The sequence below is a fragment of the Rhineura floridana genome, chromosome 3, assembly GCF_030035675.1.
Source record: "Rhineura floridana isolate rRhiFlo1 chromosome 3, rRhiFlo1.hap2, whole genome shotgun sequence".
Classification (NCBI taxonomy): domain Eukaryota; kingdom Metazoa; phylum Chordata; class Lepidosauria; order Squamata; family Rhineuridae; genus Rhineura; species Rhineura floridana.
The window spans coordinates 41,168,908-41,194,952 of record NC_084482.1 but is presented as its reverse complement, the minus strand read 5'-3'; the positions used below and the strand labels follow the sequence as shown (position 1 = coordinate 41,194,952).

The window sequence follows — 26,045 nt, the reverse complement described above, 5'->3', positions numbered from 1 at the left end:
GATTATCAATACCTCAGCACAGTCCAAAATGGAGACAACACTCAAGAAATCAGAAGAAGGCTAGGACTGGGGAGGGCAGCTATGAGAGAAGTAGAAAAGGTCCTCAAAGTCAAAGATGTATTACTGAACACCAAAGTCAGGATCATTCAGACCATGGTATTCCTGACATCTATTTATGGATTTGAAAGTTGGAGAGTGAACAAAGCGGATAAGAGAAAAATGAACTCATTTGAAATGTGGTGTTGGAGGAGAGCTTTGTGCATACCATGGACTGCAAAAAAGACAAATAATTGGGTGTTAGAACAAATTAAACCAAAACTATCACTAGAAGCTATGATAACTGAGGTTATCATACTTTGGACACATAATGAGAAGACATGATTCACTAGAAAAGACAATAATGCTGTGGGGAAAAGAAGGGAGCAGAAAAAGAGGAAGGGCAAACAAGAGATGGATTGATTCCATAAAGGAAGCCACTAGATTCATAGGGTCGCCATAAGTCATGATCGACTTGAAGGCACATAACAACAGTTTCCTAAAGGTGACAACCAAAGTGATCATTGGCTCTTCTAAAATTAGTGGTGGCTGTACTGCAGACACTGTGGGTGCCTTTATGGAGCTTAGTTTCAAGATGGTTTTCAGGTCTGGAGGCACATAACAAAGTGTTTTCTTGAGATTTCTAGTAAATGTAACAACAAAGTACAACAATCGAAGTACAATAAAATGTCATTCTATATAGAATAGGAAAAGAGTACATTCAGCAACAGAAGTTTTATATATAAAATAGAAAGAATACCAGAAAGCAGAATAATAGAATTAAAAAGCAGGGTACATATCCCATCAAAAGGAAGTTAATGGATGAGGGTGGTCTCACTTGTGCCCCATCTTTGATAGCATAACATAAAAAGGGATACCACATTGGAATAAATTTATTGGAAGATGTCTCTCCCTCAAGCTTTTTTTCGTTCATTGAGTTAATTTTTCATCTAGTGCAAGTTGCTAAAGTCTGGTAAACCATTTTTTATCTATAAATGTTCTGCACCCTTCCAAATTTTAGCTGTTTCAATCCTCGCTGCAAGTAGGAATCTGGATAGGAGAGACATCTGAGTTTTAGGAACAATGGAACCCCCTTTAAGGAAAAGCAGTGCCAAGACTGGATCTGGGATAATTGTAGCCTTAAGAACTTTACTAGCAATTTGAAAAACATCATTCCAGAATTGTCTCATTTTATCACAGTCCCACTATAAATGTAGGAAAGAGGCACAGATTGGGCATCCCCTCCAGTGCAGAGGGGAGAGGGAGGAGATGGTATATAGTTCAGTTTGACTGGTGTACGGTGCCACTGATACATAACTTTCAAAGCATTTTCTTCGATGAGGACTGAGGTGGCTCTTGAGTGTGGGCTTACCCATATATCACTCAATTTGTCTTCTGTGATTTCCCTCCCCAGATCTTTAGTCCAAGTTTTACGTGCTGAATTTTCTTTTCCATATTTAAACTCTAATAGAAGGCTATAAATTATAGAGATAGCACCTTTTTGGCTGGATGTTCCCTGTTTACACAGGGCTTCATAGGATGTCAAAGAACGTGGCAAACCTGCTTTGTAAATCGTGTTTATAAAGGAGGATACTTGTAAGATTCTATACCAGTTGACTCTTAACCCAGAGAGATGTCTTTCTAATTGAGAAATTTGTAAAGGACATCCTTGATCAAACAGATCGTGCATCATTAGCATCAGGGCTGTGGAGTCAGTACGCCAAACCTTTGACTCCAACTCCAGCTCCTCTATTTTTCTACTGTCTGACTCCAACTCCTTCATAAATGGCAAATGTATATTAACTAGTAATAACAAATTACTGTAGTAAAATGGTAGCACAAGGCATTTCATCACCACCATGTGAATCCAGAGCTTGGAAAAGTTACTTTTTTAAACTACAACTCCCATCAGCCCCAGCCAGCATGGCCACTGGACTGGGCTCGTGGGAGTTGTAGTTCAAAAAAGTAACTTTTCCAAGCTTTGCATGAATCATCAGGCTAGATTGATAGAACATAAAATATATTTGATTAAATTTTCTGAACAAGAAAACTTTCCTAAATTCCTATGAAAGTTTATTTTGAGGTACATTTCTACCGACTCTGACTCCACCCAAAATTGCTTCTGACTCCGACTCCACAGCCCTGGTTAGCAATCCTCTCTGTTCCCAACCTTCAAATTGCCTGTATTTGTCAAAGTGACAAAAGTTTGCGGTGATCTAGGAATGGAAGAAGAGGGGACAGCCAAGGCTCTAGTTTGCGGGCCCATTGAGTCCAGATTTTCAAGGTGGCATTCAAGAAAGGGTGTGTGATTGAGGAAAGAGCACATTTAGATAGTGGTAACAAAGAGAGTGGTCGTGTTGATGGGCATTTCACTTCTGAAGTAATTTCCATTGAAATCCAAGGTATACTTAGATCAAAATGATTCATTTGAGCTAGTTGTTTAATCTGCGATGCTTCGTAATATAGTTGCAGATTTGGCATGCCAAAACCTCCCTTATTACTTGAGCGATACAGAACTGCTTTATTTGAGCATGAACATTTACCATAGTTACAGTAAAAGTCAAGCATTTGTTGCTATTTCTGTAGGAGTATGTCAGGGAGATAAATGGGGAGAGTTTAGAAGAGGAAGAGGAATTTGGGCAAAATGGCTATTTTCACGCAGCCACTCTGCCAAGCCAAGAAAGGGAAAGGTTTTTCCAAGAGTAAAGCTCAGTTTTAATAGCTCGTATTAATGGATGGAAATTACGCTTTTTTAACTGTTTTAAGTCTTTTGTAATAGTTATCCTTATGTATTTAAAACCACCAAACACCAGCGGGAGACCAAATACACTACTCGAGCCTGTGCTCATAAGGGGAAATCGATGCAAAAAAGTTTTGACTTTCTGTAGTTGATTTCTAACCCGGCCACTTCTTTAAAATTAGCTAAATGGGTTTTCCGCCATGGGGGTGCATCATGAGGTATCCACGAAGAGGTTGATAAGATGCTCTTGGCCATTAATAGCCAAACCTTTAATATTAGGACCTGCTCTAAGCTTATTGGCCAGTACTTCTATTGCATTTGCAAATAATATAGGAGATAAAGGGCATCCCTGCTTAGTGCCTCTTGTTAAATTAACAAGGGGAATCAAATCCATTGATACGAATTGTTGGTTGGGACCCAGAATAAAACTGATGAATGACATTAAGGAAGTAAGGACCAAAATTTAACTTACCGTATATTCCGGCATATAAGATGACTGGGCGTATAAGGCGACCCCCAACTTTTCCAGTTAAAATATAGAGTTTGGGATATACTCGCCGTATAAGACTACCCCTGCTTATGACATGCAGGTACTTAGCAGGAAAACTGTCACTTATAAACTTATAAATATTACGTAATATTTGGATTGTCCAGTTGTTTTGTTTTTGTGCCTAGGAATTACCACCAAAAACTGGGGAAAGATGTGAGAAATCTTTTTTTTAAAAGCAACATTAACTAGACTCTAGTTTCGAACACTATGGAGTATTTATTGATTGATTAAGAGAATTTATATCCTGCCCTTTTGCTGTTAAAAACAGAGCTCAGCACAGCTTACAAATATAGTAAAAACAATAAAAATACACAATCAGAGAAAAACAAGCCAAAATGTCAGGAAAAGGAGTCTTTCACACCACATGCTCAGTTCTAAATACTGTTGCAGCAAGTTTTACAAGTTCCTCCAGTATTCCACTGGTGCAGGCACTCAGACATTCAAAGTACTGTATGTTTCTTAGGTTTTATAAAAGCAGAGCTTTGGTTAACGCAAAATTTCTTCTCCCTTTGATAACCACATCTACACAGGTTCCACCTCCATACTCAAAATGAAACTGAGCCTGGAAGTGTACAACAACCCCACACATACCTTGCTAATTCGATTATCAATGCCAGGATGTCTGTCTTATCAACTACTCTCCTGCTCCCCCCCCCCCACACACAGGGCATCATGAAAGACCCAGTTCTGGGCTCAGAAAGAAAATAAATATCTGGTCCTCTTCAAAGTATTGATAAGCCTCTTGTTTTAATTGAAATAATAATGATAAATTCTTGTTCTTATCACTAATGGGAGTTAATTATCTTGCATATGCTGCTGTTGCTTCTATGGCTGTAACGGAGTGAGGTTAAAGATAAGTGAAATGCAAATAGGAAAAAAAAATACAGAAGGCAGTAACACTTTCCTAAATGTAATACCATACCAACCACAACAAGATTCCTATAAGGCAAAAAACTAAGCATCTCACAACCAGTCAGGATTCCTAACCAAAAACCAAAAATATGATAAATGAAGAAATATTTATATAAGCATAACTATCAAATATATTTATTATTTACACAAACTGTAAAGATATTTATAGTGCAATCCTAAATTTATTTATTCAGAAGCAAGTCCCAGTGTATTCAATGGGGCTTACTCAAACAGGGACAGAAATGCAACCTCAAGTGATAAGCAACTTCATTCACACAACCCAAAATTCCAAATCATGCCACTTTACACTGTTTTGCAACTGTTTATACTTGTTTTTATGGTTATTGGATTTTAAATGGCTTCATTTCTTGTTGTGAGCTGCCTTGGTTTCCAACCCTACCTCACAGGGGTGTTGGAAAGACTCCATACACACACGCACACACTGCAGATGTATAAATACATACAGCCCATATAATAGTTTATTGTCAAACCAATTGGTCATTACAGAAAAATCAGTATTAGTTTTTTAAAAATCAGTATTAGTTTCCTACAGAATAAAAACTGCAATACCTAAGTAAGCCCTGCCTACTTGCTTTAAAATAGGACTGGGGGGGGGGGCAGAAAGAGAACACAAACACAATTCTTTTTTACATTCACTCCAAAGTCCCATTGATTTTCAGCACATTCATAATCATGTCTACTCAAAAGTAATTCCTACTGAATTCAATAGGATTTACTCTGGACATATGGGATTAGCACTGTTTTTACCCCCAAAAGCAACTATTGGGAAGGTTTTCAAAACACTGCCCAGGATCTGACTCCTACACACAACAGGGGGAAAAACTGAAATGTATATACCTACCCAATTTATGAGATTTTCAGATAAACAGGAGGGGAAACCACCATTTTCTGGCCTCGCAACGAAGTTTTGCAGACACTGCCACCAAACACTTCACTGATTGGCTGAAATCCTGAACGGGCGGGGTTAAAGCTACGAAGTGCTATACAGTAGTTTAAAAAAAGATTTAACCGGGGGGGGGGTGCCTGACGTTTTTATATATATCTCGAGAACCGCACCACCTAGAAACTTAATTTTTTTTTTAAATGAAAACTGAGAATCCGGGCCACCTAAGGGGCTAGCCGGGCACTGGGTGGCATGCTTAGAATCCGGGTAAAACCCGGCTATCCGGGCAATATGGCAACCCTAATAAGACGACACCCAGCGTATAAGACGACCCCCGACTTTGGAGAAGATTTTCCAGGGTTAAAAAGTCGTCTTATACGCCGGAATATACGGTAGTTAATAAGCTGAGTAAGAAAGGCCATTCAAGATGTTCAAAGGCTTTGAAAGCATCTAGGGAAAGGAGTGCAAGAGGAGTGCCTGTTCATGAACTATGACGGACAATATTAAGAACTCATCTTTCAGTATCTGAAAGTTGCTGCTTAGGAATAAAACATGTCTGATTGGTGCGAATGTATCTAGAGATAAAGACATTTAGTCTCTGAGCCATTATTGAAGTAAGTAGCTTAGCATCTTGATTCAGAAGAGCTATTGGGTGACAGGACCCCAGAGAACATGGATCTTTATAAGGTTAAGGGATGACAACTATTCTAGCTTTTTTCCAGGTCTTTCGGATCTTATCTCCCTTCATAATTCCATTCATCAGTGCTTGTAGATGAGGAAGGAGAATTTCATTAAATGTCTTCTGCACCAAAGCCATCAAGAATTGGATTCTTTTCATTTTTCAGATGTTTTATAGCGACTTCTATTTCTTCAGAAAGAATAGGATTATTTAAGTATTCTCTATGCTCCAGGCTCAACAGAGGAATTTGAAGGTCTGTTAAAAATGTGTCACTAGAAAAATCTTCTGGTGAGACTGTACCATACAGATTAGTGTAAAAACCAGCGAATGCAGAACTAATATCAATCGTGCTACAACATTTTTTCCTTCATGAGAGAGCACACTAGAAATAACATTTTTCAGTCTCTGTGCACTATATTGGCTAAGAGGTTTGAGTTCTTGTTTCCGAATTCAAAGTATTGCTGTTTTGTATAAATGAGACTTGTGAATAGTGTCTATGTCATAAGTCTACAGCGCTGTACGTTTTGCTGTTAGCTTGTGGTATATCTTAGAGCCACCCTTGTTTTTATGGGCTGTTTCATGGGCAGAGTTTTCTGCAATTAGAACTGTTCTAGAAGTTTCCCACTTTTTTTTAGTATGGAAGCTTCTTTAATACACAAATTGCTCATTATGATTTCATAGCATTCCACACTGTCGCCTGGGTGAGATTGGGGGAAAAGTTGAGCTTAAAATATTCAGAGAGCAACTCCTTAAGTTTGCTAACCAAATCTCGTTGGTGTAGGTGAGATGTATTGAGTCTCCAGGGGGCAGCGTGGGAGCCATTTTGCTTCAAATCTATCACCAATGAGAGAAGGCTAAGAACAGAGATTAAAATTGGACCAATGTCTGCATCAACAAGAGCAGGGAGCAGCATTTTGGAGATCAGGAACATATCTATGCGTGAATAAACCTTATGCCCTTTTGAGTAAAAAGAGTAATTGTGTTCTGTTGGGTTACGTTCCCGCCAAATGTCTATTAAAGCTAATTTGTCTATTACATGGGAGAAATCTGAGTTAGGACAGGGAGCTGGGCGGTTTGCTCCACTCCTATCTTTACCATAGTGCAGAACATCATTAAAATTGCCTCCAACAATATCACCTTCAACAAATGTTTCAAGATGAGTTAAAGCAGCCTTTCCCAACTAGTGGGCCACCAGATGTTGTTGGACCACAATTCCCATCTTTCCTGACCATTGGCAATGCTGGAGTTGAGGCTGATGGGAGTTGTGGTCCAGCAACATCTGGTGGCCCACTAGTTGGAAAAGGCTGAGTTAAGGTGTCAAGCAGGAAGGAGAGTTGTTGAGTGTTTGGGTAGTAGATGCCAGAGTTATTTTTGAGTCTCCTATAGAACCACAAAGAAATAAGTAGCGTCCTTTGGGATCCAAAAGCAGTTCTGCCACATGGAAAGGACATCTAGCAGCTATAATAACGGCAACTCCTCTGGATTTGGATGATCCACAAGCTATATAATAATTGCCCATCCATCTACCTTTAAGTGTATTAGAGGATACATGTTTTTGATGAGTTTCTTGCAAAAAGGTGATACCAGGATCTGCCTTGCATAATAAAATTCCTATTCTAGCATGCTTCAGAGGAGTCCCCAATCCATTCATGTTAAGGGAAAACAGTTTTAGTCCAGACATTCCCTAAGTTTGTTATAGCTGGAGGTTGGATTGGTGAGAATGGGAAGAATAATGTGACTTTGAGAGGGTATGGAGTGGCAAACAACTTTTAAGAACACAACAAGACCTAAATAATTAGAACTGGTCAACCTATATTGTGGGGGAGACTTTGCAACCTCACAGTCTGGAAGTACATCCCAGCCGCCCTTTCCCTCTGCAAGGGTGGAGGACCTATTAAGTGGGTCCGACCTCGGAGACTAATGGATCCTTTGGGTTTCCAAAGGGCTCTGGGGGATTTTCCGGCTGATAAGACAGGTGCTCCTGTCGAAGCCCTGGTCGAACTGTGGAATATGGAAATGACCTGGGCCGTGGACATGATCGCTCCTGCGCGCCCTATCCCATGCAGAGCTCATGCAGCCCCGTGGTATACCCCGGAGCTGAGAGCGATGAAGCAAGAGAGGAGAAGGCTTGAGTGCAGATGGAGGCGTACTCCTGACGGATGCAATTACGCCTTGGTGAGTGCCTCCACCAAACTGTATACAGAAGCGGTGAGGGCAGCGAAAAAGCGATATTTTGCTGCCGCTATTAAATCATCTCTCAACCGCCCAGTGGAGCTCTTTAAAATTGTCCGAGGGCTTTTACATTCTAGCCCTCAGGAAATTATAGAACCTTCAGACACCCGCTGTAATGAGTTCGCTGGGCACTTCCAAGATAAAATCTCACGCATCCGCCGGGACTTAGACTCCAGTATTACTGCAGTTGACCCTAATGAGGTATCCGGAGCACGGTCTTGTCCTTATTTGTTGGATGAGTTTCAGTTGGTACAGCTTGAGGACGTTGAAAAGGTGCTTGGACTGGTGCATGCAACCACTTCTGTACTGGATCCTTGCCCCTCTTGGCTAGTGAAAGCTGGCAGGGCTGGAACAGCCGGCTGGGCCAGGGAAGTGATAAATGCCTCCTTGAGAGATGGAGTGGTCCCTAGTTGCTTAAAAGAGGCAGTAGTGAGACCACTCCTGAAGAAACCTTCCCTTGACCCAGATAATTTGAACAACTATAGACCGGTAGCGAATGTTCCATTCCTGGGCAAGGTCTTAGAACGGGTGGTCACCAGCCAGCTCCAGGTGCTCTTGGATGAAACCGATTATCTAGATCCGTTTCAATCCGGTTTTAGGCCCGGTTTTGGCACTGAAAAGCCTTGGTCACCCTGTATGATGACCTATGTCGGGAGAGGGACAGAGGGAGTGTTACTCTGTTGATTCTCCTTGATCTCTCAGCGGCTTTTGATACCATCGACCATGGTATCCTTCTGGGGAGACTCATGGAGTTGGGAGTTGGAGGTACTGCTTGGCAGTGGTTCCGCTCCTACTTGGTGGATCGTCTCCAGAAGGTAGGGCTTGGGGAACATTGTTCGACACCCTGGACTCCGCGATAATGGACTGGATGAGAGCTAATAAACTGAGGCTCAATCCTGACAAGACTGAGACACTGTTAGTGAGTGCCTTCTCTGACCAGATGGTGGATGTTCAACCTGTTCTGGATGGGGTTACACTCCCCCTGAAGGAACAGGTTCATAGCTTGGGGGTTCTTTTCGATCCATTCCTGTCTCTCGAGGCGCAGGTGGTCTCGGTGGCACGGTATGCGTTCTACCACCTTCGGTTGGTAGCCCAGCTACGTCCCTATCTGGAAAGCGACGACCTCGTTTCAGTTGTGCATGCTCTGGTAACCTCTAGATTGGATTACTGCAATGCGCTCTACGTGGGGCTGCCTTTGAAGACAGTTCGGAAACTACAGCTAGTGCAAAACGCAGCTGCCAGACTGCTGACGAGGACTAGGCGGTCTGCACATATAACACCTGTTCTGGCTCGTTTGCACTGGCTACCTATTTGTTTCCGAGCCAAATTCAAAGTGCTAGTTTTGACTTATAAAGCCTTACACGGCGCGGGACCACAATACCTAGCGGAACGCCTCTCCCGATATGAACCTACCCGTTCACTGCGTTCAACATCTAAGGCCCTCCTCTGAGCTCCGACTCACAGAGAAGCTCGGAGGGTAGTAACAAGATCTAGGGCCTTTTCAGTGGTTGCCCCCGAATTATGGAACAGTTTTCCTGATGAGGTGCGCCTGGCGCCTACACTTTTATCTTTTCGGCGCCAGGTTAAAACCTTTTTATTCTCCCAGGCATTTTAATCTATTTGTGCTTTTAATGTATATCTGGCTGTTTACTTGTTTAATAATGTATATTTTACTGTTTTTGTAATTTTATTGTATTTTATCCATGTTTTGCACCGCCCTGAGAGCCCCCGGGCTGTGGGCGGTATATAAATCAAATCAAATAAATAAATAAATAAAATGGGTTGACTCTGCCAACATTGGGATAGTGGCAGAGAAAGAGTCCAAAGTTAAGCAGCAACATTCCTCAGAATAGCAAACATATAAAAAGAACGAAGGTTGTCTGATAGAAAATTCAGTTGGGTTCAGAAGGGCTAGGAGGTATAGATTTAGAAGTGCCCTGCTTCTTTTGGCTAGACCATTAGACTGAATGTGAAAGTGTATTTCTGTTGTGTGGGGATTCAGATGGTAGTGTTGGGAGCTCAAGCCCAAGATCGTGTAATAAAACAGATGCTTGACCTATCATTGAAGCTGTATAAAAATGGTCTCCTCAACGAACCATAAGCTTGAAAGGGTAACCCCAGCAGTAGGGGATGTTACCTTTTTGCAGAATCTCAGTGAACGGCCTGAAACCCTTGCAGTGCAGCAGGGTGTCGGGGCAGACAGCTTGAAAAATATGTAATTCAGCATTTTAATAGGAGATCTGCAGTGCAGCATAGATTAATTCTTGCTTACAAAATCGCTCGAAGTGAATAACAATGTCCCTTGGCGACCACCATCCTGTGATTTACAGCACAGAGCACAGTGAGCCCTTTAAGTATCAGCTTCTGCTACTGGTTCTGTGAGGTGCAGTTGCGTAGGTAATTCAACAATAAAAGCAATCATATCTCCTTTTTCAGTCCCTTCCGGGACCCCACATATGCACAGATTCTGTCTGCAATTATGATCCTGCTGATCTTCCAGTTTCATTTGGAGATCTAGTACTTGATTCATTACCTTGTCTGTTCTACCTTTTGTCTTAAAGCTAGGTCAAAAGCTTCATCAGTGGTTGTAGTGATTTCTGCAACTTGGGTGGTCAAATCCTTAAGACTGTTCAAGGGATTTGAGAGCAGCTTGCCAACTCTCCATAAGGTTAATTTGCATTTGTGCTGCTAAATTTGCCAGAGAGAGTTCAGCAGTGGCCTTTGACAGTTTTCCCACCTTCACTTTATTAGTTGCGATTTTGAGCATGTTAGTTTCACCCCACCACTGAGCTGTCAAAAGTTGCAATGTAACAGAACAGAGATGTTAAAAACTAGGAGAACTAAAATTAGAGCATTTGTGACCTCTTAAGTCCTCTAACTGAAGCTATTCACAGGCCATGAAAAGTACAGACAATCATCCATTCGCAGTAAAAAAGAAATGAGGGATATCACTGAGATCCAGGGTTAAGCAGCCATCTTGGCAGCAGGCTAGCCACGCCCCGATAATTGGGTTTTAAGTAAATTTAAAACAGTTCCTATTCCATGCCCGTGCAAGTTATGAGGATGCTTTTCTCAGCACAACAAAGGGACACCATCACCCCTGCTTAGTGCAGTGTGAAAGTGGCATTGCCCCCAAAGTCAAAGAAATCTAGGCTGCCATAGACCTTGTCATCCTTGCATTCAAGCCATGGCTTGTCTGGTGATTATGGGCGATTCTGTGTTGAATGTAACATGTGCTACGCACTTGGTGCACAAGGAGTTAGTTGGAAGCACTTTGTATTCTTTGCTTTCCAACTCTGTGTATATATGCTGTGTTGTGTGATTAACTCCCTGAGAGCCTAGAGAAGAGCACAGTCATGTTTCTACCTTCTTTCAGTGGATTGTTTTTAGCTAAGTCCTACTCAAAATAGACCTGTTGAAATCAACCTAAGTTAGTCATGTCTACTAACCTTGGTGGTCTAGCATTGAATACCCACTATCTCCATTTTTACAGATGCGGAGTACATGCTAAAATATGCTGTACTCAAGGTCACTGAGTCACTCCCTGGGTAGTAAACTGGACAGAGGTTTCCCAGGCCAAATTATGGCCTATATCTACAATGACACTCTTTCTGTTTCACTTTTAGTCCCCCAGCAAAAGAGCAAAAAGGAAAACCTTCTGAGACTTGAATGTATTGGAGAACCAATTTGGTAAAAAGGGGATATAAATAAGTTATCTTGTTATACCATAGCCGGAAAACACTGAAAGTCCTGTAATGCCCCATTCTAATCAGTAATCTTGTCTTCCAATCCAGGAGTGTAGTTGAGGCTGGGAACCCACAGGGGGAACTGCATGCAGGAAGCTAATGCCATTGTGTAAGCAGCAAGAAAGCTACTAAAACAACGATGTCAAGTTGACCCAATTAGATGTGCAATAAGAGGGCTTCTGTTTCATGCCGGTGAGGGTTTAAAAGCAGTTAATGGACAATGGGTAACATTATGGTGGTATCATTAAGGTAGAGGAACACCTTTTACATTAATTCTTGTGAGGGCTGCGTTTGAAAAAGTTCCATTCTTAAAAATAAAAAGAACTTAAGGAAATACAAGCTTAAACAGCCCTTTGCTGTTTCTGATATCAAGAACTATAATGTACCAGAGTGAGACCTACAGAGGTAACTGTAACTATTGCAATATTGTCATTCAACAGATTTAAAGCTGATTCATGAAGCCAATTAGGTCTCCTGTTTTTTCTTCTGTGGTGGTGGTGGAGGCTGTGCACATTTGCACTCTCTGTCTGCCTGAATGCATTATGTCCACTATTCCCATTAGCCCTTCCAGTGTGTGAGCTTACTTTGAAGGGCAGGAAGGTGCTTTTAGAAGGGCAGTAACAAAGAAAAGCCAGTAGCTGTCTTAAATAATGTTGGTGGAGCCCAGCAGATAACCATTAGGAAATTCATACGAGGAGCCTCTGACCAGGGCCAGCACCAGGAGTGACTGGACCCTAGGGCGCTAGCCTACTCTGTGCTCCCAGCTCCCCCCTGACTGTGTGGGACAGCTCCACCTTCCTCTTCTCTCTTTCTGTGAATGCCCTGCGTGCTGGGCGATGTGCGCTATGCTGCGTGCACCTGCATGCCTGCCATCAATCAAGATGATGGTAGGGGCATCAGCCCCCTATAGAAGCTTCTGCTGCCTTCTTGGTTGATGGCAGCTGTGCACACAGGGCATTCACAGAAAGGGAGGAGAGGTAGGTGGGGTGGGTAGGCACTGTGGGCCCGCATGGTCTGTAGGAGGGGCTGGGAGTTCCATCTCTGCAATCTGTGGCAGGATCAGGAGTCAACCCTGCTGAGAATTGCGGAAGCGGAGCGCTACCCCCACACCCTAAGGAGGGTGTGGGCCACAGGGGCCCTTGGCTAGGGCCTGACATGGGCGCCCTTTGGCGCCAGCCCTATCTCAGACCTTTTATCTATCTTAGTGGCAGTTTTGGATGGATGGTGTTTAGAATTGCCGAATTGCAGCCGGCTTGTGTATATACTGTCTATCCAGAATAAAATTGTACATGTAAGCTGTTAGGGCCCTATGATTTGGTTTAAATTAAAGTGTGAATAGACTTGTATAAATGTCAGCTGTTTGGCTGGCTCCTTGATGAAACAAAAGAGGGATTGTTAATGTTTCTTAATCCAAATGTGCCTTGAAGATTTGACCATTTTAATTTGCTTATTAATAACATTTGTATGCCACCCCACAACAAGGTTCTGTAGGCGGCTTAAAATAAATATGTTTAAACAATTTAAATGCAAAAGAAGGCCAAAACCCATAAAATCAAAATCAATGTAAATACAGAAGAAGAGAGACAGACTGTCGCCGTATCCCCAAAGTTAAAACACAGATTTTAATTTTTCCTCTTGCTGTTGGATACTTCAAGCCTCCTTCATGCTTCTTGAGCTGATTAATATTGAGTGCAACAGTGTAAATAGATGACACTCAGCAATTGCTGTCTTCTATCTCTCAAATTAATGTTAATCTACAGGTTTTGGATGAAGGTTGAGCAAATAATCTGGAGGCAGTTTAGCCAAAAAGGCTATGACGACTGGGAGGAAAGGGCATTAAATAATGCTATGTTAAATACAAATTGCTGGAGACTTAGCCCTGTAATTTGTGTGGGAGGAAAGTAATGCTTTGTGCTATGCTGATCTGTACTTCATATTCTTTCAGAATGAGGTTGGTTTTGAATGGGTTTTATTGTATGGCGATAAGGCAATTAAATGGCTGCCTTGTTTTCTGGTGCATGACTCTTGTTTAAGGTGTGCCATGGGACAGTGGTGTGTAGGATTTAAAGGGCAACTTGTCCTCTTGTCTTGGCACTGGAGCTAGGCTTTACCCCACTGCACAGATGCAGCAGCTGCTGGCTATATAAGAGGCTTTGTCAATGCAGACAGAAGCATAGCTGGCAAAAGGACTGTGGGAATGGCTATAAGCCTCACCAGCATTAGCATCTTTTAGTAGTAAGGGGACAGGGATTTTGGATAGCAGACAGGACAGGTGGAACACAGGTGGAGCCCTTCCCAAGGGTGCATAAGCATGTGTATACATTTAGCAGAGAGCTTGCTGTTGATGCACACTCCCAACTTTTTGGGGAATTTTCTCTTCCGGATCAAGGTCAGGAGAAACCTGTTTTTCTTTTTTGTAGCAGAAGCCAGGTTTGCACTGCTGTGACTGGTTAGCTCATGTCAAGCACAAAGCTACCCCACCTTTTTTGGAACATTTTCTAGGAATTAAATCTCCACCCCACAATAATAACCAGTGTAAGGAAATTGTTATTTGTTGTTATATGCCTTCATTCAATTACGATTTATGGCGACCCTATGAATCAGCGACCTCCAATAGCTTCTGTTATAAACCACCCTGTTCAGATCTTATAAATTTAGGCCTGTGGCTTCCTTTATGGAATCAATCCATCTCTTGTTTGCCCTTCCTCTTTTTCTACTCCCTTCTGTTTTTCCCAGTGTTATTTTTTCTAGTGAATCATGTCTTCTCATTATGTGTCCAAAAAAGTATGATAACCTCAGTTTCATCATTTTAGCTTCTAGTGATAGTTTTGGTTTAATTTGTTCTAACACCCAATTATTTGTGTTTTTTGCAGCCCATGGTATGCACAAAGCTCTCCTCCAACACCACATTTCAAATGAGTTGATTTTTCTCTTATCCGCTTGGTTCACTCTCCAACTTTCAAATCCATAAATAGAGGTCGGGAATACCATGGTCTGAATGATCCTGACTTTAGTGTTCAGTAATACATCTTTGACTTTGAGGACCTTTTCTACTTCTGTCATAGCTGCCCTCCCCAGTCCTAGCCTTCTTCTGATTTCTTGAGTGTTGTCTCCATTTTGGACTGTGCTGAGGTATTGGTAATCCTTGACAAGTTCAATGTCCTTGTTGTCAACTTTAAAGTTACATAAATCTTCTATTGTCATTACTTTAGTCTTCTTGATGTTGAGCTGTAGTCCTGCTTTTGTGTGTTCCTCTTTAACTTTCATCAGCATTCGTTTCAAATCATTACTGGTTTCTGCTAGTAGCATGGTATTGTCTGCATATCTTAAATTATTGATATTTCTCCCTCCAGTTTTCATACCTCCTTCATCTTGGTCCAATCCTGCTTTTTGTATGGTATGTTCTGCGTATAGATTAAACAAGTAGGGTGATAAAATACACCCCTGTCTCACACTCTTTCCAATTGGTAACCAATCAGATTCTCCATATTCTGTCCTAACAGTAGCCTCCTGTCCAGAGTATTGGTTGCACATCAGGACAATCAGATGCTGTGGCACCCCCATTTCTTTTAAAGCATTCCATAGTTTTCTATGATCTACGCAATCAAAGGCTTTGCTGTAATCTATAAAGCACAGGGTGATTTCCTTCTGAAATTCCTTGGTCCATTCCATTATCCAACGTATGTTTGCAGTATGATCTCTGGTACCTCTTCCCTTTTTAAATCCAGCATCAGTGACATCTGGCACTTCTCGCTCCAAAGATAGTAAGAGCCTTTGTTGTAGAATATTGAGCATTACTTTACTTACATGGGATATTAAGGCAATATTTTTATATGCTGCCTTAAAACAAAACAAAATACGAATTAAAATAATAATGCTAACATTACTTAAAAACATGCAGCAATTTAAAAAGCAATAGATTACACAATAAAAAAGTTTGGGAGCTGTGAATTTGCATGCTGCTTCCCCTCCTTTGGCTCAAATTTCTCCTGCCATCCTTAACCAGGGTTCCTTCTAAACCAAGCTTTGAAACCCAGGTTTGAGGCTACTTCCACAGAGATGAGCCTGGAACCTTCTGAGCATGTGCTCTACCATTGAGCTAGGTCATCTCTCTTGCAAACTTTCAGTTGGCATATTCTAGCAGAATTTCATTACTAAGATAATGTACAGATGCTAGGCTCTACTTCCTAAAACTAGAAAAAGTTACCAGAATCCTAGTTTGGACCTCAGTTCCAAAGAATGCCATCCCTGTATCCAAGGGATGGGAAAACTGTCGCTTTCCAGATGTTGTTGGTCTTGAGTTCCTGTCAGCCCCAGCCAGCACGGTCAATGATGATGAGAATTGGGGGTCCAACAACAATTGGAAGGCTATAACCATCCCTGCTGTATTCTATCATTTATTGGAGTATTAAGGAGACATTTAAACTTGCAGATAGAGAGATGGAGTATTTTTGTATCTTTCCAGCATGGCTGCATATATGCATTTGGCTCTTCTAAAGATAAAGATGGGATGCTACCTGTTGGCCCTAGCTTGTCTGTATACTATGCTTGGTCTCATACCTAGAGTTTACGTCTGATATAGAGAACCTGAAGTATGGGTCCTATCTCCTATAGGTAAAATATGTTAATGCCTTCTTAAAAATGTACATGGTAAATTATATTCCATGTAGAGTTATATGCTAATGAAATATTTCTTTTAAATTATATGCGCAGCTAGGAAAAATTAATGTAAGCTAAGCACTCGTTTTCTTCAGTGAGAGATGAATGCTACTAATTTCATCAGTTTGCATGTTGTCTACAAGGTCTCTCATACTCTCCTTCCCCCAAATCCCATGCTTGGGGATAAGCTTGTGATTTTTTTGGGGGGGGGGCTCCTTTTGAGTTTCTGTGGAATTGTTTTTAATCCTTGCCAAGTCTTCCCTAGGCTTGTGACTCCCCTGGCCCTGTTGCTCATTCTTACTCTTCTGTTGGTTTTGGGGTAAATAGTCTGATTTAACTGATTTGCTGTTACAATAATCTCACTGTTTGTTGCCTCTTCTATACCCACAAGTGATCTGAAGAGTTCCGGTCTAACACATGTTGCATTTATAGAATGTACTGCATACTAACTGATGATGTTGAGACTGCTTGCCCAGTGCCTTCAGGGAAGGTTGACAATCACAAACACTTTGGAACAAGTTCACAGAATTATAACAATCTCTTCATTAATAGACAGATATTCTGCTGGTACAGATAAGAGTCCCATCTCTTGCAGAAGCAGAATAAAATGTAAAAGAAATATGACCCCACCAGCTGTCTTGGTACTGACAAAATGGATACTGATTTACCCATTTTGCATAAACACCTGCGTTATAAAATTGTTATCTAGTGTAGATCAGGATTAATATAATTTTACTACATTAGTTTGTATCTGTATAGAAAACTTACAGACAAATTTTAAACAGATCATTAGCTACATGAATACAATAAAAGCAATGTAAAATAAAAAATAGTAGAAAGATGATAAAGGATGAAAAATACCTAGCAAGACAGACAGAAAAAAACCCTTTAATAGCCTCAGCCAGTCCTAAAACATAGAAAAAGCTATGTTTTCACCTGGCATGCGAAAGTATTACGACCAGAGAGACCTCCCTAGGGAGGGCATTTGTTAAAGTTGGTGCCACCACTGAAAAGGCCTTGGTTCTAGTAGACCTTTAGTCATTGAGGTTCTGCTTTGGGATACCCTTAGTGTCAAGAATGTCATAGCTGAAAAGACTTGATGTTACTAAAGGTTATGAGGTTTCAGCAAAAATGGAGTGTTTACAATTCTAGGTGTTCATCAACATTTCAGTTAATGCTGTGTCACAGTGAACACCCAAATTCAGTTAATCATGAGTTTCACATGTTGCTTTGTAACATGGATTTCTTGGATGGCTAGAAGCAAGAGGGTGGGAATCTAAGGCCTAACCTCTTGCTGCGTAGAGCTGTTGTAACTGTAATTGAGGGGAAAGCCTTCTTTAGCAGAATAGAAGCACTATCCATCTGGAACTATAACTTTGTATGAGGGTTTGATTGCTATATTAACTCTTACAAACTACGTACCTGTGTTTGAATGCACCTTGCCTGGAGTCTTTCCTTGGCTGTGCCTCCATACATCTGTTTTTTGAAGGTTGAACCCCAAAAGACTTAGGAGCCTCTTCACTGAAGGAAGGCCACCAGTAAGCACCTATATGTTCCAAACCTCTAACTGCAGAACAAATGAAAACTGAATGGTGTTTTAAAAACTTTCACTTGTCTGCTTATTTCTCTGAACTGCTCTGCAGGTTGGAACTCATTCACATGCTCCACAACCTTTCTCTTTTTGTTACTGGACAAAAAATGATGGGATATAAAGCTGTTGTCTCTCTGACTGTTCTGTCTGATGCTCACTAAATTGTGCTTGGCAGGGTGAACTGAGCAATTTCCTGAGTTGTATAAAGCTTCCAGTTTTTATCTGTTCCACTTTTCAAAGCTTACATGGCCTTTTCAGAAGGCAGCTGGAATATTCAGTACGGCTTCATGGATTTACTTTTTGACCATGGTACTTCTGCACACTGGCATTAGGATTGTGTGCAGTGTAGCAGATTTGTCCCCAAAGAGGCAGAGATTAAGGGAAAATCTTGTTTTTCTGTGTGGTTTTCATGGCAGTATTCAAGAACTCGCTACATTTCTCCCCACTTTAAAAATAAAATGCCCTGTTGATCAACATGAAGCCATATTGATTCAACGTGGCTGTCTCCCTCCTGCTTCTATCATTTTACCTAGCATCTCTACCCAAGCATTACCTGCTGTAGCCCTCCCAAGCACCCCACTCCTACCCATATCCCACTGTGTTGGCTTAATAGTTAACATAATCCTCTTTCTTCATGAGTGCTGCTGCTCATAACTATGTTGTCTTGTATAATGTACACTGTTGTGCAAGCTGAGCCTGGCCGCTACTGTTCATGCTCTGGAGTGGTCTTTCAATACTACCTAGAAGCTTCAGTTCATCCAGAATGCAATTGCTAGATTGATGGGGTCCAGTCAGTGATGCCAGTTCTTAAAACAGCTGTGGTTTAGAGCAGGGATGGGGCCCCCCGTGGCCTTCCAGGTGTTGTTGAGCAATAACTCCCATCACCCCTGACCATGGCTATGCGGCTGGGGGCTGATGGGAATTGCAGTCTAATTTCTGGAGGGCCGCAGGATCCCTGTCCCTTATTTAGGAAAACAAGTCAGAATCATGAACCAGGAGTTAACTTCCTCCTAAGGGCTGTATACCCTTGGGATTAATCTGCCAGGGGCTGGAGCTAGTGGTGGCTGGGCCAGACCTAAAAGCTGATGAGGGCATCCCCACTTCTATCTTTCTGCCACCTCCTTTCTCCTCATTTTCCCCTCCTTGCTACCTGCTTGAAATTAGCCCAAAGGCTGCATGTAGCCCTTGAGCTGCGGGATGTCAGCACCTGCCCTAAACCATAGTTTGTCTGAGTTCTACCATAATGAGTAACCACAGTTGAAACAGAAGGGAAAACTTCTGATGTCTTCACGTTTGCACAAGACAAATAAGGGAGGGTGGAGCAGATAAACCCTGAGGCTCATGCACATAATGCTGAACCATAGTTTAGCATTATGTGTGACCCAAGCCATTGTACTATATTCTCATTCTTGTGGGTGTCTTTTTTTTCATTTTGAAGTCTGCCTTACGAGTTCTAACTAAACTGAAGAGTGGGTAGTTAAAATTTATAAATAATCATTTACATCAGTACACCTCTACTGTTGTTAGCATGTTCATTTTGCTCTTTTTTGTTTTAAAAATAACTAGCGTAGTGCAACAAACATTTTTTTAAAATTTATGATTGAAGAAATGGCTTTGTATTTCTGATAGCAGAAAGCTGTGTGTGTGTGTGAGAGAGAGAGAAAGACAGAGAGACACACAGACAGATTTCTTAAGACACGATGTTGTTGGACACCTAGCAGCCATTGATCTCAGCTAGTATGGCCAATGGTCACAGATTATGGGAGTTGGAGTGCAACAACATTTGGAGGGCCACAGCTGTCCCACCCTGCTTAAGATATGCCAGAAGAACAATTTGTTATTGATTTGTCAGTCTTTAAGGTTTCTCAAGAGTCTTTTCAAGAAAAAAATATCCCCCCTGCAAAGTTTTTGCAAATCAGCTTAGAAATTTGTGACATTGGGAACAGATGTCAAAGCTTCCCCCCCACTGCCCAATTGCTGACATGTTTCAGTAAAGAAAATTTCTTCCCTTTCAGTCTCCCCGTTTCTTCCTTCACTTAGCTCAGCAGTAGATCTTGCTTAAAATAACTAATTTTGCTGACCTTGTCCAAATACATGGCTTCTTTACCTCTTTATGCTGAGTCATGGTCAGATTCCAGTGGAAAATGTGCCCCTTACGCAAAAAGAATATGGTAGCTCTCTCCCCTTAAGAACTGCTTGAAGCAAGGGTTTGGCTCACAGAAGTTGGTACTATTTTGAAAGTTGGCCTACAGTGAGAAGTAATACAGCATTCTGCCTAAAGTAGTACTGTAAAAGGACCTACAGTAGGGCCCCACTCATACAGCGGGTTACGTTCCAGACCCCCTCCTAAAAGCAAAACATGCCGAAAAGCGGAACTCCTTCAATAAAATGGTGCCCAGTGCCCGAAAAACGCTGTAAAAATGAAACAAGCACCATATGAGTGGGACCTTACTCTAATTTTAGCCGCCGTATTAGTGGAACTTTGAAAAGTGGGCTGCCGAAAAGCAGGGCCCTACTGTATTTGATTCTGCTTGTGAGGATGTGACCTTGAGGATACCTTACTACATCTGCTGTTTTTTTTTTTAATGGACTTCTAGCTTTGGGTATGTGAGTGGTGGCTTACTATGTATGGCAAGTTCAAAACTGTTTAGCCTTCTGATTACAGGTAGAGAACTCAGCAGGTTCTTTCACTGTGCACCATTTTTCTTGCTGGAATATTTTTATTTTTAAATTTTACAGATTCTTTCCACTTTACCTTGATAATTTGGTAACCTGTATAAAGGAAGAAGAATAAAACTGTCTTGGAGAAGCACTGGCAGTAGAAAGAAGAGAAGGGGTTGGAGGATGAGATAGGGGCTTGACTGGGGGCAAAAGACTGCTGTGCATTACTAAGCTGGTCAAATCTGAATATTGCTTTTCCCACCTACTCTCTTTGTCTTTTCCCAGCCTACACTCACTCTCTCTGTTCTCTAATAACAAAGGGAACCTGATGGTGTCTAGCCATCTTCTCAGGGCCTCAATGCAAGATATTTGTTCTCTTAATATTTGAGAGTGTATTTGTTCTCTTGTTGGAGTGGGTGTATTGATGAGGATGACAACAACAGAAGACTAAAATGTAGGCATCAGCTTGGTGTACTTTATTTTTCAGCCACAGTGTGTGCAGGATTGGCCAACAATTTTTTTCTGAAACATGTTGTAATCAACCCAACCAACTCCTGGCATTTGGTCTGCCTAGAGGAGGCTATGGCCGCAGCTGCTGGCTTTTGTCAGTGAGCCAAATGTGTGCTGTTCTTGTGGCCCTTTGTCATCATGATTAACATCAAATAATGTTCTCTTAGGAGTAAAAGTAAAATATTTGCAAAACAGGTCATCAAAAGATCCTTGTTAAATACACAGTACAGAGTTCTGGTTCATCTGGCTCTGGAAGGGCCCCCCTCTTGGTACTCCATCCTGTCTAGATGGCCCTTCATGCAATGATTGGGCTCCATGGCAAAAGGATGTGCACTCATGTGTGGAGGTTATAAAAGTGTCTGTTACAATTGCAGAGGAAACCTGCTGTCAGTCTTGACATTGCACATTGTTGTGAGATTGTGGTTGGTTGTGCATGTTTATGTGTGGTTGCAGTAGGGCAGCATCCAGTAGGGGTTTTCCTATGTAAGGAAGAAGCAGTGGCTCTGGCTGCAAAGAGAAAACCAGTAATTTAGGAGAGAATGGGAAGAAATTAATGTGAAGGATCTGTAGCAGAAGAGCTTGGGTGGGTGGGAGGGAAATGAAGCTGTTTTACTGATTGAAGGCTGAAATCCTGAGCACAGTTTCTGGGAAGTAAGTGCCACAGAACTAAACAGGACTTACCTCGGAGTAAATTTACAGTATAATCTTGCCCTGGGAGTCAGACATCTTCAGAGTGTTGTTTTTTTTAAATGGGGAATATTGTGCTGGGCAGAACCACCATTGTAATGGTGCTTCAGCAGATAGTGGAAAAGCAATCCATTCCTAAGTGTTAAACTTTAGCAGCTAAAAAACATTAGAATGGAACCAGTTGTAATCAGCATTAAAAAAAGGAGGATTGGTGCGTGTTTCTGGCCACATTCTAATCAGTTTCTGGTTAGATATTGGAATATTTTGAGTTGTTGGATGTTCAACCTAATTTGTCCTTCCATAATGAAGCATGTGTTGATGGAGGTTTCCAATCATCCTTTTTAGTTGGTATGAACCTGTCGCTACATGTGATAAATTTAGCAGGCAAACATAAAAACACTCAACAGAAACCCACATTTCTGCATCAGTCTAAACTCCTTGCCATGAACCATCCTCCATCTTTGTCCTTCCCCCCACCCTGTACGCTGACTTAGATTACAACTAATGTATTATGAATTGGAAAATGTGTACTATACAATAATATAACCCCAGGACTTATATCCCTATTCTTCATTGTACAAAACCTTCAATAAATTTAACAAAAAAAACCCATGAAAAACGTGCTGAAGCACATACTTGTTGCAGCAGCAAACAGGTGTGAAAAGGGCAAATGCTTGGGATAATTTGATGAATATGTGAGATAATTCTCAAAGTCATTTTTTTAATGTTAAAAGTACATGTTCACTCCTTGTACAAAAATTTTGTATATTGTCTGGCTTAAGTTTAAGCTAGGTCAGTTCTGGTTTGTCTCCTTTAATTACAATTTTTTATAATTAGGAAATAAAGATTTATTAGAAGAGATACAACTCTGGGATGACCCAAGAACATATCTAAGTAAGGCTGTCTATATAGGGCTGAGCAATGAAAATGTGTACAGCTCAGACTTATTCTGGGTTTCTAGTTTGCCTTTGCTGCAGTATTTCCAGGTCCACTGCATGGTTAATGGACTGTTAAGGAAATAAGGTTTTCTTCTTCTTCATCATCTGATCATCATCATCATCAGAGGATCTGGTAATGTTTAGATACTTCTTAGTAGTAGCAATAAAAGGGTGGCAATAAAATTGAAGTGGAGATAAAAGTAAACCTGCCATCAAGATCTAAATAGTTACTAAGTTTGGGAGATACCATAATACAATAGAACTAATCAACATTGTTAATAAGGGGAAAGACAAGCAGTCTTCTCTTTTTAAGAACTGGAATGTTTTAAGAAAAATATATAGAAAGCACTCAGTATGTAATAAAAATGATAACTTTGGCTCTTACGATGTATGAAATTACCATGTATGTATGTAGTTTAATTTTTATAAGTAGTAATACTTTTTTTAAAAGTTCACCCCTGAAAATTTAGCATAGCCCTTTAGTATGAGCTCCTCTCATGTGGTAAATATATAGTCTGAACTAATACAGTGTCTGAGTCTTTTTGCTTGAGTGCGGTGTATAAGCTGCCCCAACCCAGATTCAAACTATTCTGGAAGCCTCAAAAGTTGACTAGGGGGAGATCTTATTGCATCTAGGATACTTGACTGAAGTGTATTCCTATGGGTCCCAGCTGGCTTAACTGATCATGCAACTAATTTGCATAATACAAGCCTAAATAACTTTGTGTTATTTCCCAGGAAGGTACAGTGTCTCCAAAATCAATGTCCAATTGTGTAAGTCAGATTTATTTAAAAGACAAAAAAGCAGGAAACAGAAAGCATAAATTATATAAAATAGTTTGTGTTTGTATTATACAGCCACGAGAGTGGCTGTATACTATAGCCAGCGGGGATTTTTCACATTCCGTAATGTTAAATTGAAAATACCCCCCCATGCCATTCTGATGCTTCCCATAAGCTCATTTCAAAACAAAACCTTACATAACTTATAGTCCTGAACTCAGAAACGCTTGCTTAACAACCCTGTCAATTTTCATGGCGATACACAAAACAGTCAGAGAGAATAAGTTCAAAGTGTAAAAAGAGAGAGAAAAACCTCAGAGCCCTTTTGGACTTTTTTCTCTGTTCTCGTAATCTGTTGAAATTCATTAAAAATCAGCCATGTTCACAGAGTACCTGTAATCCTAATACTGACGTTGCCCCATACTCTGACCTTCATCTGCTGCAGTTTAAAAGTTGAAAAAATGCCTGGCTAATTTTTAATTAATTTAATAAATTTTGGCTGATAGCGCGGAGCATGCTCAGTAAGAACCAACTGTCAAGAGTTCTAAAAGCCTCACAGCTGCTGGGCTTGCCTAATCAGAGGGCCACACCCACACCAGACTTTGCTTTCATGTGAGACAGTCATGGCTTCCCTCAAAGAATCCTGGGAAGTATAGTTTGTGATGGGTGCTAAGAGACTCCTATTCCCCTGAGAGAATGGTTTAACAGTCAGCCACTCTGATTGAAGGTCTGTGAGGGGAACAGGGCGTCTCCTAGCAACTCTCAGCACCCTTCACTAACTACACTTCCCAGGAATCTTTGAGAGAAGCCATGACTGTCCAAAGTGAAATAAAGGCCTGGTGTGGATGTGGCCAGGGAAAGCTTTGGTTTAAATTTGGGTGTCTGCTGTAGAATAAAAAGGTGGGGGAAAGCCTGAAAAAGAATGATTCTGTTCACAATGTTTTCCTTTCGGAAAGGAAAGGGACTTCCCTTCTGCCCAGTGCCCACCCACCCAATCTCCTCCCCTCCCACTCCCTGCCCCTTCCCTGGGTCAGTGTTGGACTACGACCTGGGAGACTAGGGTTCAAATCCCCACACAGCCATGAAGCTGACTGGGTGACCTTGGGCCAGTCACTGCCTCTTAGCCTCAGAGGAAGGCAATGATGAAATCACCTCTTGTCAGGCCCAGGATGTGACTCAGGAACCAGACCAACGGCTGTAGTTAATTCGTGTTTTATTAGGGTAATGTCCAAACAAAGACTGCGTTTTCTCATGAAGCAATACAGGGATACAGGTCCTGCGGCATTGGGAGAAAGTTGACAGAGCAAGGGACTTCTTCCCGCCTGTTCTTTAAGAAGGGGCCAAACGGGCGCGCAATCTTTCGCTCCTCCTTAACTGCCCCTCAGGTACTGCCCGCCTTCCCCCCCTTCTCTCCTGTCTTTTCAGCTGTCTGCGTGTGTGCGGTGAGGGGGGAAGCACCACCCCCTCCTCTTCTGAAGTTTCCGATTCCAGGATGGGGGATAGGGGAGGGGCTGATGGTAAACTGCCTCCCCGCTTTTCGGCTGTGAGCAGCCCTCCCTCTTTCCCCTCTTGCTCTGAGCCTGAAAGAGGGGGAGGCGTGAGAATGTCCAGGGAGGGCTCAGGCTCCCCGTTGCTAAGCGACCTTATCACTGGCAGTTCCTCTGTTTCGTCTTCACTCCAAAGGGGGGAAGTTCCTCCCCCTTCCCTCTGCCATCCATCCGAATACTCTTCTCCCAACTCTCCGGGATCCAGCTCCCCGGGATTGGGACCCCAGCTCTGCCTTCCAACACCATCCCCCCTCCCAGGCTGTGCCCCCCTCCCCTTGTCTGGCTTGGGACGGTGGGGAAAATGTTGATGGAAAAGTTTTACCAATTCTGGAGCATGCACATCAGCTGCATCTTCCCATGATCTGTCAGCCACCCCATAGCCTTTCCAGTGAATCAAGTACTGCAGCTTGTGGCGTCTGATCCTGGAATCTAAGATCTCCTCAACTTCAAACTCAAGCTGCTCATTTACCAGGAGTGGAGCTCCGGGAGGTTCCTCCGGCCGTAACTCACTGGGAGGGGCGGCTTTCGTTAAGAGGGATCGATGGAACACAGGATGTATTTTAAACGTGTCAGGCAGCTTCAGTCGGTACGCCACGGGATTGATTTGAGTTTCTATTTCGAAAGGACCCACCCTCTTGTCTTGTAATTTTCTACATTTGCCCGGCATCTGGAGGAAGCGGGTGGACAGCCATACCTGGTCTCCCGGTTGAAGGGGGGGGGGCTCCTTCCTGTGCAGGTCAGCAACTCGCTTGTACTCCGTTTTGGCTTCGTTTAACTGCTGTTTCAGTGTCTGTTGCGCCGCTTGCAATTCCTTAAGGAAGTTCTCAGCTGCCGGTACCAGCATTCCTTCTGAGCTGCTTGGAAAGACTT

The 26,045-nt window shown here is 41.9% G+C and overlaps 1 protein-coding gene across 2 annotated transcripts in view; it reads left to right on the top strand.

The window, feature by feature from the left end:
• Positions 1-26,045, top strand: part of TEX2 (testis expressed 2) — a 139,807-nt gene that overhangs the window by 37,329 nt on the left and 76,433 nt on the right. The window lies entirely within an intron of this gene.